This window comes from Triturus cristatus, chromosome 4_2, assembly GCF_964204655.1.
Source record: "Triturus cristatus chromosome 4_2, aTriCri1.1, whole genome shotgun sequence".
Taxonomy (NCBI): Eukaryota; Metazoa; Chordata; class Amphibia; order Caudata; family Salamandridae; genus Triturus; species Triturus cristatus.
In genome coordinates this window covers 865,852,679-865,869,757 of record NC_140586.1, presented here as the reverse complement: position 1 = coordinate 865,869,757, position 17,079 = coordinate 865,852,679, and the positions used below count along the sequence as shown (strand labels likewise).

At 48.7% G+C, this 17,079-nt stretch overlaps 1 protein-coding gene and 1 long non-coding RNA gene across 2 annotated transcripts in view; one reads left to right on the top strand and one right to left on the bottom strand.

Moving 5' to 3' along the window:
• AKR1A1 (aldo-keto reductase family 1 member A1) overlaps positions 1-17,079 on the bottom strand; it is a 1,289,949-nt gene that overhangs the window by 258,834 nt on the left and 1,014,036 nt on the right. The gene's annotated exons all lie outside the window — the stretch shown is intronic.
• The window catches only part of LOC146835279 (uncharacterized), a 151,644-nt gene continuing 137,225 nt past the window's right edge, over positions 2,661-17,079 (top strand). Inside the window, exon 1 of the long non-coding RNA XR_014960708.1 lies at positions 2,661-2,794. This is a non-coding gene — a long non-coding RNA (uncharacterized LOC146835279). The remainder of the gene's footprint in view (positions 2,795-17,079) is intronic.

The window sequence follows — 17,079 nt, the reverse complement described above, 5'->3', positions numbered from 1 at the left end:
ACACCTCATCGCCCTGGCGGAGGGCGGTATCGATGGGACCCCCAACCGCCCCCACACACCGAGGTGCGATCGGCCTCCAGCTCTCTTGGGCCGGGCGCCTCTCCTGCTGGGCGTCTGGCCACCTCCACCCGGCCTCTCCGCCCCCCCCCGGGCGCAAGGGTCCGGACATCAAAGGGCTCCAGACCTATATCTGGGGCGACCCCGCCACAGATCGGCAGTTGTGTCCCGGAGTCGAGAGCCCTGCTGATCGAATCGCGGCCGACCCTATGGAGAAGAACTCTTGCTTGAACTACCACGAGCCCTGCAGACTGCGTCGCGGCTCCTTCGTGTTGAAACCTTGAAGCCACCCGGAACATCGGGGTCCTGCTGACGCTGTCACGGCCCAACCTCGCTGAAACCTCCCTCGGAGCCCTGCTGACGACGTCGCGGCTCGAGCTGAGCAGAAACCATCTTGAGAGCCCTGCTGACCTGATCGCGGCTCTCCACGAACTGTACGCCAGAGCCCTGCTGACGCCGTCGCGGCTCGACCCCTCCGAGATCCGGAGGTCCTCCAGCTTGAGGATAAGAACTGGGCCCCAGGTACCCTCGTACCGAGCTCCTGCCAAAGACTGTCCCGCTACCCCTACCCTTCTAAAGAGACACTGAGACTTTTTGTGGATCCCTCGATCCCTGTCGTGTAAATATTGATCCCGTAACCTTTAAGTGCTGATAAAGAATTGCTCGTCTTGAGACAACCTCCTTGAGTCCTGTGTGGTGGTGTTACTGTGCTAGTACGTGATAGGAGAAGGATCTCTCAGGAGGCTTCTCGGCAGCGCTCGGCTACTTCGTGCAGTGTGGGAGGCCCCCCCCTGGGTGGTCTCACCGACTCCTCTGGGTCCGTTCTGTGATTCTAGGCAAACACTCAATCTCCCCGTGCCTGAAAAAATCAATGTGTCCTTATGCAATGCAACTGGTGCTATGTAAAGCGCTCTGAGACCCGGTTCAGGTCACATGCTCAGCAGCTAATTATATTTACAACTTTTAAGAAACCCTAGGTTTCCGTTTCCACAGATGAAGGTGCTGCCTGCTGGAATGCATCAGTTTCCACAGATCACAATTTAATCAACCGGTGGCCCAGGTGAACCCACATTACTGTGGACAACATTCGATTTCAAGACTATCAGGGCCTTACTATTGGGTGGAACATCTACTAAAGAGATGCTTCACAGCTACAGACCGATTTATTCAAAACATTTTGTGAACAATTTCCTATCTCAGGGTAGAGGGAGGCGGGTCATGATACTGTGGTTGAAATATTAACTTACACAATATCGAATCCGCCCACCCGTAGGACGGGAGAGCAGCTCATCTGGGATCAGCCATGAGGAAAACTTCTCTCACTCATGGACTCGCTCTTCAAGAAGGCTGCACAGGGTGGATCACCCATTACCAATCATAGGGGCATATTTTCAAGAAACGGCGTTAAAATTACCGCAGTTTTAACGGCTTAAAACTGCCGCAAAAGCGGTGATAATGGGCTTGATAATATGCCCTTGTGAATTCCCATAGAAGCCCATGTTCTGGTGTCAACATGGGCTTCTATTGGAATTCTTTGCGGCATATTATCAAGCCCATTATCGCTGCTTTAGCGGCAGTTTTCTGCAGCTAAAGCGGCGATAATTTTAACGCCATCCTTGATAATATGCCCCATGGTTTCTCAATGGTGCCAATCAATCCCTGGCTAGCAAACAAATAGCCCTGGTCCCATTCGACAGCCTTGGCCAGAGTTTCAGGAGGAAAATGGAAGGTCGCCCCTGATCCTTCGCAACCAGTTTTTTTTCACAATTCATAAAATATTAATTGACAAATCTGCTGACTCAGCATGGCATGATCATGGTTAGGTCACCCTGGCAAATAAAAAACATTTCCGTAAATTCGAAAGGTTCTTAACATTAACCCATTTCTTAAGGTAAGAAAAATCTCCTGCTTGCTTCCCCACCAACTGTACTCCAGAGATGCACAACTCAATATGAAACATTTTTGTTTTTTTGCTGAGTTTTATATAGCGCAAACTTGACCCAAATCCAATCAGCTATCAGAGCACTTTACATTGCACCAGTTACGTTACATGAGGACATACATTCATTTTTTTTAGGCACGGGAAGATTAAGTGATTTGCCCAGATCACAGGATGTTTTAGCATCATTACCGAGACTCGAACCCAGTTCCCCCAGATCTGAGGTCGAGCGCCCTACCCGTTAGGGCAACTCCTCCACAGTGTACCAAACAGCATAAATCCTTCCAAATGATACAGCAGGTACACGACGGAAAGTTCTATTAACAATACATACTTTCTAATACTTCAGTACACTTGTGTCATTGCTATCCGAGTCCCACGGAATCTATAGGGAGCGAAGACTTGCAGCGGGTAACTGACTGGGAGAGGAAATGAACAGGATCAGGAAAAGGAAAACACCACAGGCTGCATCCATAAAAAAAGTAATGGTGTTTTGCATGAAAACGTGGCACAACTATACTACATTATTAATCACACTTCTAAATGAGATACTCATATTGTTTTAAATGTAAAAGCATTAATTAATCGGTTACGGTCATGTGCATAATTAAAATGACTAATTTGCACAAATTATTTGTCACCCAAAATTGCACATCAGAAAAAACTTCAACAACCCATCCGCAGTAGAGTTGAGGAAACATTCCGAGATGTTTCAGTGGCCACATGCAAGAATCCAGGGGCTCGTTCTCATAATGTAAGACGGCACTTGCCTGGAACTAAGCAAGCCCGGTGAAGCAGGTGAGCTCGAATAGAAAAACCTTTACCCAAAATGTGGGTTATTTTAAAAAACAAATTTGGTCAAATAATACATAACCACATTTTAATTATAAAATCTTTAAATCAAAGACATGAATGATTATAAGTTTGTCTCACTTTACAAAGGTGATGAAGAAAATCAAGATATTCATTTTGCAGTTCACCGTAAAAGAAATGCACTGGTACACTATACACAACTATACAGACATAACCTACAGCATTTACCGTGCCCGCTGCTGAGGTCACCAAGTCACCAGCACGTATATTTTTTAGAACGCAACGTTCCCCTACTTTGGTTTCTAGGCGCTTATAAAATAGTTTATTTATGTGTGAACTATTAAATGAAAATAAAGGTTTTTAAATCTTGTCTGAAACAGGTCAGCAAGGATTATTTGTGAGAGCAACAGGTAGTACATTGCAAGCATTGTCTGCAGCCATGGAAAAAGCTGTGCCGCCATAGCTAGTAGTACAAGATTTTTGGAACCTTTAGAAGAAATTGCTGGTCAGATAGCAAATTCCTTGGGAGGGTTGTACCAGCTGAATTTCTTAACCATGAAATCGGGTTACTAGGAAAATCTGATTTATGTGGTATAGTCATGGCCTTAAAGATGCCATGAAATAGAAGCCAATGCAGGCTTATGCTTGCCCCTGTTAATGAATTAAACTACTTGGGGCCACACAGAGAGCAGGCAGTTGCATTCTGAAAAAGCTGTAAACAAGCTAAGAATTTCCTATGGCCCACAGGAAAAATAGAATTGCAAGAATCAACCCTCGATTTAATAACATTCACTGCTTGTATTCTGAGGCTGTACTCTAAAAACAAGAAAACAGGGCATAAAGATTTTAGGTAGAAAAAATTGGATTTACAGACGTTAGCAACTTGGGTCTTACAACCAAGATTAGAGTCAATATAAAGACCTAGGTGGTGAAGGGATCTTGCAGGAGGGGGGCACATACAGACAGGTCAGACGTGACCAGTCACCTTGATTTTGAGGGAGGTGAGCAAAAGCTCTGTCTTATTGGGAGTCGGTTTTAAGTAAATTTTAGACGTTCACCAACAGGTGACTGCAAGACTGTCAGCCAAGTAGAAGAGGGAATTCAGTTTCATGCTGGAGAGACAACCCAAAGATGAGTTGAGTGTCATCAGCCTACAGAAAAATCCTTGCTACAGTTTGATGTAGGAGTTACACCAGAGGACGCCTATAGAAGCCGAGGGAGACCAGAGCTCTACGGGGCGCCGAACCATAAATCCTTGAGATCCGAAAAGAAAGGGGCTGTAGACATAATTGTTTCCCAACAGTCAGGAATGATACCAACATGACAGGGCAAGACCTTGAATGCCTATCTTGAACAGCATCGTTAACAGAATTCCATGGTCTATGGTATTGAATGTTGACGAGAAGTTCTAAGAGGAATAAGACTCTTTGGCCTCTGGCATCCATCATAGCCCAAAGGCCATCCAAGACCAAAACCATGACCCGCTCGGTACTGTGTCCTGGATGAACTTTGCTTGTTGATAATCATGAAGAGCCTTACATTCCCTATGGAACTGCAAACATGCTTTTTGTCAAGTACCTTTGACAAGAAAGGGAAGAGAGAAATAGGCCAAAAATTGCCTGAAGTATTGGGTCCAATGAATGCTTTTCAACGGAGTCCGCACGACTACTTCTTTCCAAGAGGAAGTTATCCAACCCATGTTCAAGGACTGTGAGAAAACTTTGTTAGACTTTGAAAAAGTGCAAACTGATGGAAACGTTTGGTGGGGCGAATATCCAGCGGAGAGCTGACAAGACGGCTTTCTAGGTTCAAGGATATTAGATCAGGTTGTGAAATGTTTGAAAAATGTTCTAACATACGCTTACCTTTCTTTAAAATGATTAACATTACTTGGACTGCATCATCAAGTCAAGAATAGGAGGGCCAACAAATAGTTTCAGCTTCTAAATAATCCAATTTAGTTTGAATATTTTTACAGGGGAAGCATGTAGAAAGCTGTGCACACAAAGCTGGAGATGGTGGAACATCCAAATTGCAGGCGACTGATTCCTGGAGCTCTTTAATGATTTTGAGCACATTGAGTCATTTGCACTAGTTATCATTTTAGAACAGAGACTGGCCTCCTGGGGCTGTTTTACACAAAAGGCGCATTTTCATTGTTTGCACCAGGCGTACCTTTGAAAAGGTGCGCTCAGTGCAAACAATAAAAATATGCCGTATTATGACGAATGCACTGCACACAGGGCAGACGCGAACTCACACTGCCGCCAGGGCAGCGCATTTAGGTGAATAACTGAGCGGCTGCTTTAAAGCAGCTCCGCATTTTCACAGTGCAGGTGGAAAAACGCCTGCACTTCTTTTAAGGGTATTAGAGATCCCCTTGCAGGCGGGTGCAGTGAGTGAGTGTAACCGTCTGCAAGAGGATGCCTGGGGGGACCATAGGACCCCCTTTACCATCTTCAGAGGGCTGCCATCAGTGGGCGCACTGACAGTACGCCATCTTTTAGGTAGTGCACTGACAGCTTCTTTGCATCTGCGTCTGTAAAAGAGCGCAGAGGCAGAGGGATTCCCTCATATGCTTGGGGCAGGCCCCATGCAAATGAGGGAACGCCCTCTACAGATAGCACTGGTGCTTTATGTGCGCCAACGCTATCGATATTACAGAAGGGGCCGCACAAGTGTCTGCGGCACCTTCTGGAATACCAAAGAGCCCCGGGGGCGTGCAAAGTGGGCGCAAACGCCCGTTGCACGCCCGGGCACTTTGTGTAATGGGGCCCCTGGAGCACTTTGCTTTTAATAATGCTTCAGAGTGATAGTATAAGTGACACAAAGTCTCAGTATCTAAAACTACACAGACCACAACCCTTGATACTGTGGATAAGATTTACAGAGATGTGACGCAGTGCAACTCAGCAAGACAACTTGCTACGTCACATAGAGAAGGCAGGAATGCCCCATATCTACTAAGATATGGTGCATTCCAGCGCTCTCTCTGCACTGGCGCACACTGCACAGCCTAGCACCGACGTTGACACTGATGCACCATGGTGTAAGGGTGCAGGCGTTGCAGGAAGGATTGTTTATGTGCAGGTAAAAACACCTTCCTGCACAAAAACAGTTCTTAGAGGCTCTTTCCTCTTTTTACGTCGAAAGAGAAAAAAATGAGGTGAAGGAGAATTAAAGCTACTTTTCCTTGTTCCGCCTCACCTAAGAAGGCTTTCCTTTTTGACACAGGCCCATGCTTACTACTGGTAGTAAATCTGGGAGTGTGCCAAAATCCATGGGTGGATGCGTGGGAACACCATCCATGGAACGCCTTCCCAGGGCAGAGTAAGGCAAGGCAGTGATTTGCGCTACTCCAGATTTACTATGCCACGCAAGGTGTCTCTGGGTGGCACTGTAAATCTCCCTTAAAGCTTGCATTGCCCTTGCAACACACAATGCAACTCTTTGTAAATTTCGTCCTGTGTTCGCATCCTGTTTGATAAGACCCAGTACTATCGATCCTCAATTATAAACAATCTCTAATGAATACAATGAAAGAAATACTGTGCTCATCTTAAGTTTTGCCCATACCTCAAAGTTTAGTTGAATCACTAGAGCATCTTTATAGTGCGGCGTCTTGTACCAGAGGCCTCGGAGTGCTCTACCAACATTGGATGTTCCAAGGTAAAAACTCATGTGCCACTAGAGGTCTCAGAGTAGTCCACCAACTCTGTCTATACTAGGGCTCAGTACCATACACTATCTGAGAGCAGCCAGGTAGCACTGGCTACACCAAGGTACGGTACAACATGACGTTACTAGATGTTTCAGAGCACCTAGGACTAGATATACCAAGGTTCGGAACCACATATGTTACTAGTGGCCTCGGAAAAGTAGGCCTGCACTGGTTGTGCCAGGGTTCAGGTGGTACTGGCACACCACAGTTCAGTACCACATGCCATTACCAGACATTTCAGAGCACTGCATACTGCACTGGTCCTGATGGCATGTGGTACTAGAGCTCTCAGTGCAGTAAGCCCGCGTTGGCCGCACCTGCTTCTAGTACCACATGCATAGAAGTCAGACAGGACTGAAAATACCACGGTTTAGTATTGTGTGGATGGAAAATGTCTATCCGCACTAGTGTAACTTTAACCACTGTAGCCTTGTTTTCTTGCTCATGCTGTGCCAAGTAGAGCCTGTCTATGAAATTCCAAGCTTCTCACATCTCAGATCCTGGGACGAGAAAGTGTTAACTAGTTTGCTAGCCAAAAAGCTTACATTCTTGTTACATTTGAAGGCCACCTTCTTCTTTTCTCATTATCTCAAAACCACACCCGTGTACTCACTTTTTTTAATCATTTCATGGAATTCACATTGCAAGTGTGTATTACAAATCCTATATATATGTGTGAAGCTTTTGGTTCAGGCGCTCACTTATTTTACTGTTGCCGGGGGCACCTCCAGTTCACCTATTCGGTGGTTCATAGATAATTAACCTTTCTGAATAAACCCATTCAGACTTCGTTTGTCGTGTACTCAGATTTGCTTTATTAGCTAAAACCAGAAAATGAGCGATTACTCCCAATTTACAATTTTTTCACCGAATGCAGCGCAGCAACGGCAGTTGTGGCATCGCATTGCTTGTAAAGTATGGATCAGGACAGTATCACATCTACTAAGATTTGCAGCTGCTGCCATTTCCTGCACTGGTGCACTTTCTCCCTGCAGTGCATCAAGCACACACCTTTGCACCATAAGGCAGAGGCGTCTGCATGAGTCTAACATAGGTTTTGTGCTGGAAAGGTACTCCAACTTTGCGCCTGCCTCGAGGAAGTGTAATTTTGGCACCAAGGTCTGTCTACAAATGTAAATAAAGAGGTTTTTGCATCAAACATGATGGGTAGTTGCATAGGAATGCTCATGTACCACCCATCGGATGCCCCTTTGACACAAAGTAGTGCTAATCGCCTCTTTGCATTATTTTAGCAATACTTTCTAGTAGGAAACGTGAATAATTTAGCAACACTTTATGCTGATTTATGTCACTTTTGATGACTTTGCACCAATACAAAGTGCTGATAAATCTGGACCCAAGTTTCAAATATTCGACTTTCGGATATTGCCTGAAACGAGGCAGACAAGACTCAGAGGGCTAGGTTTAATAAAAAGTAACACAATGCAGCTCACCAATAAGGGGCATATTTACAAGCCCTGTGCGCCACTGGAACGTCACTTTTTGTAACCTTGCGTGACTTTGCATGGTCTTCTAGATATGGAGTAAGGCGAGGCAGTGAAAGTCGCTGGCTTGCCTTCCTCTGCGGTAAAGTGGGGTTCTATGGGTGTTCCGATACAACACCCATGGTCTTTGACACTGCCCCAGATTTACAATATCTGTAAACCTGGTACAGGGCCAAAACCTTGCACCTCCCTAGAGCAGGCACAAGAAGAAGAAACGTTTACAATTCTCCTCTTTCTGTTCTTTCCACGTGTACTTCTGCAGCATACATAAAATGATGAAAACGCCTCCAATAATTGTGAACTAGCACTGAAAATGAAATTTAGTTCCATGTCTCAATAAGTACTGTCGCTGAACTACTCGCTCTCATAAGTAAAAAGTAGACACGAGTTACATTACTCTTGTTTGACTGTAATTATTTGACATCAAAGATGTCCTCCAAAAATTCACAATAGACTTTCACTGCCACACACGGTGCAAGTGAAACGCCTACTGTGTGGAACTGTTTCAACACGTGTTTTCCAACATTTCCTCAATCCTTCGGATTTAACCCAATCATACATTTTACCTAAGTATGTTAGCGGGAGCTCTTTCCCACCACAATTTGAAACTTGAAAAAGATTAAAAACACTCAGAAAGTTTTGTCGAACATGAAACATAAAAATTGCATTCGTTTGAGAACGAAGTGCGCACGAAAGCAGACGCGGACGGCATTGTGGGAAAGCGGATGTGGCGCTCACATCCGGTGAACACTGCATTCTCTCCCTTGGATGAGAACATGGCTGCCTGCTGCGCCGCTGTTAGTCGCGGGGCCGCGCTTCACGGCGCTCCACAGAGCCAAGAGTGACCAGAGCGCATCACTGGTGAAAGGGGATGTGTATGACGTGTGCGCCAAGACTGCAGCAAGGGAGAGGGCAGGCTGGTGCAATAGAAAAGAGACCAGAGAGATCAAAACAAGCTTGGCAAAGCATTATCAGTTATATGCCAGGCTCGTTGTCGCACTCGCTCTGCTGTGACTTCTAATGTGCGACGCTCCCTGTGTGTCTAATGCTGCGGGTTTCAAATGTAAGGAATATAAACGTTAGTGCGTGCTTCCGTAAATATTGAATTAATTATTCAAAGGGTAAACCTTAATGCCAACCCATGTGCACACAGATCTAGGGGCATATCTGCATCGCGGCGATAGAAAATTATTGCCGCTTTTGCGGCCATTTTCGCGTGAAACCTTGCATTAGCGCACAAATTCCTAACGCCCAGCTTTGCATCTCTAATGAGATGCAAAGTAGGTGTTCCTGACATGACAGGAGAAATGTCGCTAAGCGACATTTCTCCTATCATCAAGCCCCACGCTATGAAGCATAGCGGCAAGAAAAGTAGCGATAACCCCTGTTATCGCTACTTTCCTTACGCCTGCTTCAGGACTGATTTAGCCATGATATCCTATGGAAGGTGGATATCATGGCTAAGTTTGTGAGTCCCTGTCAGCAAGCTAACGCCACATTGCGTGAGATTTCTCACGTTAGGCAGTTAGCGTGAGGATTTTTATCGCTTTTGAGATAAGCATTGCTAATAGCACGCTATCTCAGCGATAAAAATCCACGTTACCCGGCGATAATTATCCTAGCGCTAAGTGCGCTTAGCGATAATTATCGCTGGTTGTTGCTGATATGCCCCTTAGAGAGAACTTGAAGGTGATGTTTGCAGCGCCCATTCACATCTAGTGCCCATGTATATCAGACGTGTCCGTTTTGCACCCGCCTATGTTGAAAAGAAAGTTCACTTTTTCAGTTCTTGTGAGGGGAACACTGGGGCATATCAGCAACAACCGGTGATAATAATCGCTAAGCGCACTTAGCGCTAGGATAATTATTGCCGGCTAGCGTGGATTTTATCGCTGAGATAGCATGCAATTAGCAACGCTTATCTCAAAAGCGATGAAAACCCTAGCGCTAACTGCCAAACGTGAGAAGTTTGGCGATAGCTTGCTGATAGGGCCTCACATACTTAGCCATGATCTCCACCTTACATAGGATATCATGGCTAAATCAGTTTCAAAGCAGGCATAAGGAACGTAGCGATAACAGAGGTTATCGCTACTTTTCTTGTCGCTATGCTGCTTTGCGTGAGGCTTGATAATAGGAGAAATGTCGCTTAGCGACATTTCTCCCGTTATCCTGGGGAGGAACGCCCACTTTGCATCTCATTAGAGATGCAAAGATGGGCGTTAGGAATTCAGACGCTAAGGCAAGGTTTCACGCGATAGCGTGACCTCGCTAATATAGCGATAAAATTATCGCCGCTTTTCGTCTGAAAACGGCCGCAAAAGCGGCGATAATTTTATATCGCCGCCTTGTAGATATGCCCCTCTGTCTGGAGAGAGCCGGGCGGGAGGACATCTATTTATAAACGCTTTTCTTGAGATGCTGCAAATCGAAACAGGCTTTCAGGAGACAAGCAGCACAAAGATGCAATACCGCAGGAGGTCGCCAGATGTCCCTATCGAGCCAAGAGTAAAATAAAGCGACAAACTCCATTCCTATATTGTCTATCGAGCCAGGACCGAGATGGTGCAGCACCGCCGGCGGTCGCTAGAGGTCCCTGTGGTGCTTACATCCCACAAGCTCAGTACCACCGGCTGTCACCAGAGGTCCCTGTCATTTCAATTATCGTTACTGCATCCTTGTTATACTGTTAAGGGGACCTGTAGTACCAGCCTGAGGTACTGCAGACGTTTGCATCTAGCTCTGCCTCAGCTCTACAGGGACCTCTAGTAACAGGCTGTGGTACATCAGCCTTTCACATCCAGTGACTTCACAGGGACCTTAAGTAACACAGCAGCCTGTGGTACTACATATACACCCTTTCACACCCAACCACTCTACAGGGACCTCTATGAACAGCTGGTGCTAATGCACCCTTTCCCATCCAGCTACTCTACAGGGACCTCTAGTAACAGCCTGTGGTACTGCACCCTTTCCCATCTAGCACTGCTCCAGCTCTACAGGAACCTCTAGTAATAGATTGTAGTACTGCACACGTGCGCTGATGACCCCAGAGACATCTACGTTCGCATCCATGTGCTTTCTCTGTACTGGCCACACAATTGGTTGGCTAGCACTAAAGCAGGCACTTTTGCTCCATGGTGCAATATTGCCTGCGTAGCAGGGAGGATAGTATTTGAGCGGTAAGGGGCACCTTCCTGCACAAAAACAATCACTGATGGTGTTTCCCTCCTTCTTTGTGTGCTGCATAATGCAGTACACATAGAAAGAGCAAATAACGAGGAGAATTAAAGGTATTTCTCAATATTGCGCCACATTAACCCCTCTCCTGGGGAGGTGTTAGAATCTGACGCATTTGCAGGTTTATGAAACTCTGGGAATGCTTCAGAATCCACGGGTGTTGCGTTGGAAAGCCCACAGCAACACCCATGGAACAGAGTAATGCATGAAAGGGGGCCATATTTTCAAGGCCATGAAAAGCCACGCAGGGTGGCTTTGTGTGGCTGTGCAATCTACAGTGCACACATAGAAGACCCTTCCTGCACAAAAATGATAATTCCAGCAACACAGGCATCCTTGCAAAAAGGATGCCTGTGTTGGAGCTAAGCAGCCAAATGTGCGCCAGCGTAGAGGAAAGCACAGGGATGCATCGTATTGCGATAAATACGACACATCCTTGCACTTTCCTAATGATGCAGCAGGCGAAGCATGATGGCTTGCCGCGCCGCATCATTTTCTAGTAAATATATCCTAACATTTCAAGATGACTGTCCACATCTAACGATTCTTCTAATGATGGCACAATTCTACAGCAACTAGCAAAAAACAAACACTATAGCAGCAGGCGGCAGCAGCAGACAGAAAGTGGCGGGGAGAAAGAGAGAAAAAAAAAACAGAGGCAGGGGGAGAGCTAACAGTGATTGGGGAGCTGAAGAAAACCCAGAAGGTAATGAATGGGGCACAGTGACCACTGTGCCCTGTGCCCTCGGCCTGGTCGCCCCCACACCTCCCGCCTGCTCCTTACCTGCTGGGCCTCCTGCTGCCGCCTGCCGCCTGAGCCACCACAGGGCCGCCGAGCGCCGCCCCAGCCGCCACAGGGCCGCCGAGCAACGCCCCAGCCGCCACTGAGCCCACAGGTTCCCGCCGCTTCCCACGAGACCCGCCCCCCGACCGCCGATTGGATCCCGCGCTCCCCGCCTCCCCGCAGACCCTCCCTCCCGGCTCCCCTCTTATGACGCCCCGAGAGCGACCGCGCAGCGGACGCGCGCAGCGGGAGCACCGATTGAGCGCCGAAGGTGCGCCAAAGGTAAGCCCGTCTGCGCCCGTCCGCGCCTGGACCGCGCCCAGCGCAAGACCCCCTGGCCCCCGCAGAGGCCACCCCACCCGCCGGAACTTACGATGCCGCCACCCTCAACGCACTCAACACCGGCCGACCGACCCCCCGGATGCTACCGAGCCACTCCGAGACGCACCCACGGACCCTTCAGCTGCCTCACCTGCAAGTTCACCTGCATCCGGACCTGCCCCACAGGAGCACCCGCCAAGCCGAGCACCAGCAGCAACCACCTCAAGTGCATCCTGCTCAACACCCGCTCCGTCCACAGACACGCCGTTCGACTCTGGAACCTCCTCGACACCACAGCTCCTGACGTTGCCTTCCTCACGGAAACCTGGATGAACGACTCCTCAGCGCCCGACATCGCCATCGCCATCCCAGAGGGCTACAAGATCATCCGGAGAGACCGCGACAACCAGACTGGAGGAGGCATCGCCATCATCCACAGGGACACCATCCGTATCTCGACCAACGCCGACAACACCCTGACAACCGCCGAACACCTGCACTTCCAGATCCACACCGACCCCAAGACCACCCTCAGAGGCACCCTGATCTACCGACCCCCGGGATCACGCACTCAATTCAGCGAAGACATCGCCGACTTCATCAGCCCGCACGCCCTCCCCTCTGCCGACTACATCCTCCTCGGGGACATCAACTTCCACCTGGAGAACAACAACGACCGCAACACCACCACCCTGCTTGACAACCTCGCCACCCTCGGACTCAAGCAGCTGGTGACCACCCCCACCCACCTCGCCGGACACACACTCGACGCCGTCTTCTCGTCCAGCAAAGACATCTCCTTCAGCCACGCCACTGGACTCCACTGGACGGACCACAGCTGCATCCACTTCACCTTCAAAAGAACCACGGTCCACCACCACCAGCAACAGGCTGCACGAAGAAGCTGAAACAAGATCACAGCCGAACAACTCACCGCATCCCTGAGCCAGCACCCTCCCGCCAGCTCACCGAACCCCAGCCAAGCCGCCGACAACCTCACGAAATGGATCTCCACCTGCGCGGACGAGCTCGCCCCTCTGAGGACCCCGCCCAGCAGACCCGGAAGCAAGAAGGCCCCGTGGTTCACCGACGAACTCAAGAGCTCCAAGAAGAACTGCCGAGCCCTCGAGAAAGCCTGGAGAAGATACCCAACGCCGGACAACATGACTACCCTCAAGCTCGCCACCCGAATGCACCATCAACTGATCCACGCCACCAAGAAAACAGCATTCAAGGACCGGCTGGACAACAACGCACAAAACAGCAAGGAACTCTTCAACATCGTCAGAGAGCTCTCCAACCCCAACGCCGGAACCAACGACATCACCCCATCGCAAGACCTCTGCAACTCCCTCGCCTCCTACTTCCACAACAAGATCGCTGACATACACAAGAGCTTCAGAACACAACCAACGCTCCCCACGACCAAACCAACGCCCCCCACCACCACCCTCAACGCCTGGACACCGATCAACCTCGAAGACACCATCAGCACGATGAACTCCATCCACTCCGGATCCCCAACCGACCCCTGCCCTCACCACATCTTCAACAAGGCCGACGCTGTCATCGCACCCCACCTGCGGGACATCATCAACACCTCCCTCGACACCGCCACCTTCCCTGAGAGCTGGAAGCACGCCGAACTCAGCGCTCTACTAAAGAAACCAACGGCGGACCCCACCGAACTCAAGAACTACCGCCCCATCTCGCTCCTCCCGTTTCCAGCCAAAGTCATCGAGAAGACCATCACCAAGCAACTGGCAGCCTTCCTCGAGACGACTGGTTCCCTCGACCCTTCCCAGTCAGGCTTCCGGGCCAACCACAGCACCGAGACCGCCCTCATCGCTGCCACCGACGACATCCGAACCCTGCTGGACAACGGAGAAACAGCGGCCCTCATCCTCCTGTACCTCTCCGCGGCATTCGACACTGTCTGCCACCGCACCCTAGTGCAGCGCCTCAGCAACGTCGGGATCGAGGAGAAGGCACTGGAATGGATCATCTCCTTCCTCACCGGAAGGACACAGAGAGTCCGCCTGCCCCCGTTCAGATCAGAAGCCACGGAAGTCATCTGCGGCGTCCCTCAGGGCTCCTCACTCAGCCCCACCCTCTTCAATGTCTACATGAGCCCCCTTGCGGCCATCGCACGCCAACACAACCTGAACATCATCTCCTACGCCGATGACACCCAGCTTATCCTCTCCCTGACCAACGACCCCGCCACCGCCAGAGCCAACCTACACGAAGGGATGAAAAACGTGGCCGAGTGGATGACGACCAGCCGCCTGAAACTGAACACAGACAAGACGGAAGTCCTCATCCTGGGCTCCTCACCCTCCGCCTGGGACGACTCCTGGTGGCCCCCCGCCCTGGGCAACGCACCCAAACCGACAGACCACGCACGCAACCTGGGCTTCATCCTGGACTCCTCCCTCTCCATGACCAGACAAGTCAACGCCGTCTCCTCGTCCTGTTTCAACATCCTGCGCATGCTACATAAGATCTTCCGGTGGATCCCCACCGAGACCAGGAAAACGGTCACCCAGGCCCTCGTCACCAGTCGACTGGACTACGGCAACGCCCTCTACGCCGGTACCACCGCCAAGCTCCAGAAGAGACTCCAGCGGATCCAGAACGCCTCGGCGAGACTCATCCTCGACGTCCCCAGACGAACTCACATCTCCAGACACCTGAGAGACCTGCACTGGCTCCCGATCAACAAAAGAATCACTTTCCGGCTCCTCACCCACGCACACAAAGCCCTACACAACCAAGGCCCGACCTACCTCAACAGCCGCCTCAACTTCTACGCTCCCAAACGCCACCTCCGCTCGACCAGTCACGCCCTCGCAGCCGTCCCCCGCATCCACAGAGCGACAACAGGAGGAAGATCCTTCTCCCACCTGGCCGCCAAGACTTGGAACGCCCTCCCCACCGACCTACGCCTGACCCAAGACCACCTCTCCTTCAGGAAGAAGCTCAAGACCTGGCTGTTCGAGCAGTAGCGGACCCCCCCCCCCCCTAGCGCCTTGAGACCCTCCGGGTGAGTAGTGCGCTTTATAAATGCCTATGATTGATTGATTGATTGATTGAATGGGGAGAAATGGAGAAAGAGAGAAAAAATAAACCTCCTAGAAAGACGTTGGGGCATATTATCAAGAAACGCCGTTAAAATTATCGCTGCTTTAGCATAAGAAAACTGCCACTAAAGCGGCGATAATGGGCTTGATATTATGCCCTTGAGAATTCCCATAGAGGCTCATGTTCTGGTGTCAACATGGGCTTCTATTGGAATTCTCTGTGGCATATTATAGGCGGCAGTTTTCTGCCGCTAAAGCGGCGATAATTTTAACGCCGTGCTTGATAATATGCCCCATTGTGTTCACTGGTCCCTAAAATCTTTCATTGCAAACATCAGTGATGGTTTTACAAAATACAATTTGCTGGGTATCTCCACAAAGAAATCCTTAAATATACCACCCACTATATGTTCATTGGAATGATTTTCAGCAATTCAGGATACTTCATAAGGACCACAAACGCCCTCCAAAAAAGCACTCTCTGCACAATATGAAAAAAAAATCCAAAATGCAAAAAAAGAAAAACATCCACAAGACTTTAACACATTCTGACTACATTAAGCGTTTTCTCGCACATGGCTGTAAAGTCTGTGGATGGACAGAACACTAAGATACATCCTAGTGGGGACAACACCCACAGGGATGGTGCATGGCAGCATCAATCAATTTTCCCTTGAAAAGACATTTTGCACCGAAAAGGTAAAATTCTTGCTCAGCAAAACCCTGTTACTATATTCAGAGGTTGTTGCTGGATGTGAACAGTACAACATAGCCCTAACCCATGGAAACTCAGATCTAGTGACGTAACAGGACCCAGGTGGCATGTGTTGCAGGGCTTTTGCATGATAACAATATTGTTAAATGTAAGATGGGCCTGATCACATGTGAACAGGACTACATGTAACACTAAGGGACGTGTATAAGAGGCGTAGGGTCTAGAAAAGAGGACTTCTGAAATGTATTGTGGACTCGACAGTCATACTCTCTGATCAGGAACTCCATGTTATTCGACATAGTTCACATTACCATGACCGAAAAGGAAGACTTTCCCCTTCTCTGGTGCACAAGTTGTAATAATGTGTTGTATGAACTTCAGTATCTTCTGTTTGCTTCTGCATACGAGAACTGTTTGCACACATTTGTAGCAAAACAAGAACCAGGCACAAGTTACCACCCCCCATCGTCGCCCTATAAGACATCATTAGTGATAAAAGTAATCAAGGTACCGGTGCCAATTGCTAAGGTAAAATGCTGAAGGGCTGAAATCCACCTGCTGACCCGATGACCCCATAAGGTATGTGAAACTTGGGAAAGTATTCATGGCTTAGCATAAATTGGGATTTAGTGAAATAATACAGCCATATAGTTAAATGGGTAAGTAGTATATTAGACAATGTAGATAGGCAATCCACCAACAAGTTAGGGATGTGTGATGAAATATGATCAGTGTCTAATGAATACGTAATTAGTTATTTATTATAATTACCACCATTCTGGTATGCGTGATATGTGGGTTCACTGATTTTGGGGAACAAAGGCGAATGTCCATTCTATGAGCACCTGCAGATAAAAGGTTCTCTGATGGTTTGTCTGACTCCTAACACCCTTTGTCTAAC